General features: G+C 39.8%; 1 protein-coding gene across 2 annotated transcripts in view; it reads left to right on the top strand.

Moving 5' to 3' along the window:
• hdac7a (histone deacetylase 7a) overlaps nucleotides 1-5,000 on the top strand; it is a 60,616-nt gene that overhangs the window by 22,877 nt on the left and 32,739 nt on the right. For both annotated transcript variants that reach the window (XM_053482016.1, XM_053482017.1), the window contains exon 2: nucleotides 737-783. The gene's annotated coding sequence lies outside the window, so the exon portion shown is untranslated. The remainder of the gene's footprint in view (nucleotides 1-736; nucleotides 784-5,000) is intronic.

The raw sequence follows: 5,000 nt of genomic DNA, 5'->3' as shown, positions 1-5,000 counted from the left end.
TTACTGAGTCTAGACCTGAGTAACTGATCAACCCCAGATCATAACACTGTCTCCAGAGGCTTGTACAGTGGACACTATGCATGATGGGAGCATCGCTTCATGTCCTTCCCTTCTCACCCTGACACGCCCATCACTCTGGAATAGGCTCAGTCTGGACTCATCAGGTCACATGACCTTTCTCCATCACTCCAAAGTCCAGTCTTTATGATCCCGAACAAACTGAAGACTTTAATCCGATGAGTCTCAATAACGAGTGGATTTATTACGGACACACTGCTGTTTTGTGTGTGTGTGTGTGTGTGTGTGTGTGTGTGGACTTACCGTCTCACTGTCAGTATTAACCGCTGCTCTGTTGTTACTGATCTCTGTTCATGTTGTTTTTCCGACCTCATTTCTTCCACAGAGTTGCGCTTCACCTCGATCCTTTCAAACCTCGATAACTTTAAACCTCTTTAGTTGTTTTTTTGCTTAACTTTGTTTTGGCTCGGTGGTGTTTTATCATTAATAATTAATAATCCATTAATCGATTGTTGATTGCTAATGTGTTCAAATATCAGTTAAAGAAAGAGTTTGAAATTTTCATCTCTAGATGAGTTTATATGAGTTTTTTTGCAGTTTGTTAGTTTTGTTTACTCTCTCACACACTCTTTGTAAGTTGTCTTTACTGTCTGTGAGGTTTCAGTAGATTTGAGATTTCCTCATTATTGGAAACTAAATAGTTTTCTGTTCTGTACAGATGGGTTTCATTCTTCACGTCCTTCTGTAGAACTCAGACTCAGCACGGTAAGAACTTAAACTTTTCTATTGTCTCATTTATACACAAAGCAGGTCGGAATTCTTTCCCACTAACCAACAGGTTATGAGTTTAGAGTTTAAAGTTTATATCCCAGCACTGATCTAACACTGATTCAACACTACTCACCAAAACACTGGACTTTAATTTTGTAAAAATTGGTAAAAAATATTTTTTAGGAATTTTTAACATGTCCCTACTGAGTCACCCTGTGTGTGTTACTTGCATGGCATCAGTTATCATGAGTGTGTAGAGTATTGGCACTGACCAGAAGGTTGTGATAGAAGAAACACAGATTGATGGGGTGTGACCCGATGTGAGCTGAATCTCATACGAGTGAGGGAACAAAAAAAGGCCCATCACCTGGAGAGCATGAGGTCAAATCCTGATACAGTTATATAAATATAATTCATTATCCAGTGCCCTTTTATCGGTCGGTGATCAAACCCACGTGGATGAGCTCACAGCGAGGTTCCTGCTCACATTCACATGTTACTCTACTGTAGAATTTTTCCACAAGTGCTCTGAAAAGTAAAGAATAAATGAATGATCATCTTCTAAAAGCTAGAACAGATAATCTGGTTAACAGCTTGTCCAGATCAGCATCATTAATAAAGATGGAAAGTAAACAACCTTTTATAATAAAAACAGCATAAATATCTGTAAAGTCTTAAACAGTGAAGAGTTCAGCTGCAGCGAAGGACGAGTGCGAGCTCATAACAGCTGTTTCCTCTGCACAGGGTACGTGTGTGTGTGTGTGTGTGTGTGTGTGTGTGTGTGGGTGTCATGCAGTGATGATCACATTACATGTGTGTGTGTGTGTGTGTGTGTGTGGAAAAAGCAATTCTTGAAAATTTAGCCTAAATCCCTGGAGAAATCATAAAAAGTCATGAAAGTGTGTTGATGAAGAAAGCGGCGCTGGACTTCGTTTCAGTCGGATAGAATTTGTTTAAAAATCACGGAGCAGAGTCCAGCGGCGGGTCCAGGTTTAGAGAGAATGTTTTAGATTTAACATTATTGACTTTATGCACAGTATATGTACAGGATCATCTCTGCAGCAATCCACCAATCAGGCCTGTATGGTCGAGCGGCCAGACGGAAGCCACTCCTTAGTAAAAGACACATGGCAGCCCAAAGGCACCTGAAGGACTCTCAGACCAGGAGAAACAACATTCTCAGGTCTGATGAGACTCTCCGGCCGCTCTACCATATAGACCTGATTGGTGGAGTGCTGCAGAGATGATTGGCCTTCTGGAAGGTTCTCCTCTCTCCACAAAGGACCTCTGGAGCTCTGACAGAGTGACCATCGGGTTCTTGGTCACCTCCCTGATAGAGCTGCACGATTTGGGAAAAATGTCACATTGCGATTATTAAGGTCAAAATTGCGATTTACGATTGCGATACGATAAACAAGTGGTATGACTCAACTAGCTTGTTATTAAGGAAAATGCACTTACATTACTAATAATGCTGAAATTTTAATTTCTCAACTGAGACATAGTGTACAGTGCAATCTAGCAACTAGAAATGAACAATGTTTTCTAATTAATACAAAATTGTACAAAATTAAATAACAGTAACATCTTTACATTATTAAATTTAATTACATTAAATTAACTTTAAAATAAAATTAAAAAGTCAAAAGTACAGATAAATAAAACAAATACCCATTTAAAAAAAATAATTTTTACATTTTGTCCCAAAACAGGGACATTTAAGGAGGATGTAACATATACTTTATTGGTATTCTTATCAAATCACTCACCATTTTAATCTAATGATGAAGGAAAGATTAAAGAAAAGAAAAGTGTCCTTTAAACATATTAATTTTAGAGTCATGCTAATAATCATGAAAATAATTTAAATGAGACATTTCTAGTGTTCTTTGTGACACAGATTTCTACACTGTATTTCCATTTATTCTTAAATAAATCTGTTAATAGCTGTCCTCTCTAACATACGGTTAAGTAGCTTTAAATATGAAAAGATTAAATTAATTTAACTTACCGATGGCCAAATGAAGTCTATACCCGAAGCACTGTAACCTAGTCCAGTGATTAACCCCCCCGCTATGGCGATGTTCGTGCCGTTGTCTGTTGCGACTGCGACCAAACCATCCTTACAGAGGTCCCATGCAGCCAGTGCCTCTCTCAAACCCGCGGATACAGTATGTTCTCCCTGTGATCGTCAGGGAAATACCATGTTTGCAGGCAACGGCTTTTCAGTTCAAACTCATTGTGCGCGGTTAGGCTAATATATGTCTCGGTCGTCCTGCTTGACCAAAGGTCCGTAGGAGTTAAAAAGAATTTCACTGCAGTTATTTCAAGTTCAACGTCGCTGTAATAATGTAATAATGTAATAATGTGTTGTTTTGTTCTGCTCACACTGGGTTGTGCTTTGTTTGGTCTCTTTACTACTCTTGGCTTTTACCGCCATGCATTTATCATACCTTTCTGTGTTGCTTCAGATGCTGATTTAAATTTGTCGTGTTGCCACCTGATGTAGCGACTTAAGTTTTGCCAATTTTGCGCAGTACCTCTTTCTGCTTAGTGTCCGATATCTTGAAACCAAAATGTCACCAAATAACAGAGCTTGCAAGTTCAGCGTCGGTCTCTTCTGTATCCATTTTCTTCCGTCTCCACACTGCGCTGCGGAAAGTCACGTGACCACCAGCACGCGCGCTACACAAGACTGACTGGCATATTTTTGACATAAGAAATGGCCATACAGCTCTTAGAACGAATGTCTTGTTACGTCCGCGAACGCATTTGTTTATTTAATATAATCGCAACATTTGCTGTAATGTAATCGCATAGGCTGACATCGCGATTGCGATATGATTAATCATGCAGCACTACTCCCTGACTAAGGCTCTTCTTCCCCGATCGCTCAGTTTAGATGGCCGGCCAGCTCTGGGAAGAGTCCTGGTGGTTTTGAACTTCTTCCACTTACAGATGATGGAGGCCACTGTGCTCATTGGGACCTTCAGAGCAGCAGAGATTCTTCTGTAACCTTCCTCAGATCTGTGCCTGGAGACAATCCTGTCTCGGAGGTCTACAGACAATTCCTTTGACTTCATGCTGGGTTTGTGCTCTGACATGAACCGTCACCTGTGGGACCTTATATAGACAGGTGTGTGTCTCTCCAAATCATGTTTAATCAACTGAATTTACCACAAGTGGACTCCAATTAAGCTGCAGAAACATCTCAAGGATGATCAGGGGGAACAGGATGATCAGGGGAAACAGGATGCGTGTGAGCTTAATTATGAGCTTCATGGCAAAGGGTGTGAATACTTATGGACATGTGCTTTCTCAATGTTTTTAATTTTTAATACATTTGCAAAAATCTTAAGTTAACTTTTTCATCTTGTCATTATGGGGTGTTGTGTGTAGAATTCTGAGGGAAAAATTAATTTAATCCATTTTAGAATAAAGATGTGACATAATAAAATGTGGAAAAAGTGATGCAGCAGTGTTTGTGTTCGCAGTTAATCAGAATTCTTAGAATAAAGAATCATATTCAGCAGATCAGATAAATAAATAAATAAATAAAAAATCAGTATTGGCCAAAAAACTTCAATCAGTGTATCTCTAGTTGTGAGTTTAAATCCCATCATTGCTATACAGGTTGGAGCTAAGACCTTACTGATTGATTGATTGATTGATTGATTGATTTATTGCTCCAGTCCTCAGTTATTCTGATTGAAAGTGTTAAATAAATTTGTAATAAATAGTATAAAATCCCAAAATTGCTCATTAGTCCGGTATTATCACTTCCCTTCCTGCCACAGTCGCTGCGTCCACACGGACAGTATGGCGTCAATCTGATTGAAATCTTTCCGATTAGAGATTCCTGTGTAACTGTTCACACGGACGCTGATCTGATAAGGTGTGAGATCACGTGCTCAGAGTGTTAAATCAGAATTTAGACTTTCTGCTCCTGTGGACTGTTTGAGCTGCTGAAAATAGACCAGATGAAGAAGAAGTTTTTCTCTTTAGTTTTAAGGTTACGTTTAGTTTCTTGTCTTTTCCAAAATCCCGCGGACGAGCGAGGGGGAGGAGTTTGTTCTGATCAGGAACAGAATCTCGTCCCCTCACCCACTGTTACCTCTCATTTGGACTGGGCGGGGTCAGGTCAGACTCCTCCCACTCAGACGGCTCTATCTGGTTACTGCCACAGTGTCGAGGTCGGGAGGACTTCACTC

The sequence above is a fragment of the Clarias gariepinus genome, chromosome 22 (assembly GCF_024256425.1).
Source record: "Clarias gariepinus isolate MV-2021 ecotype Netherlands chromosome 22, CGAR_prim_01v2, whole genome shotgun sequence".
Lineage (NCBI taxonomy): Eukaryota > Metazoa > Chordata > Actinopteri > Siluriformes > Clariidae > Clarias > Clarias gariepinus.
Note: the sequence above shows the minus strand (reverse complement) of the source record. Positions and strands in the feature narration are given on the sequence as shown.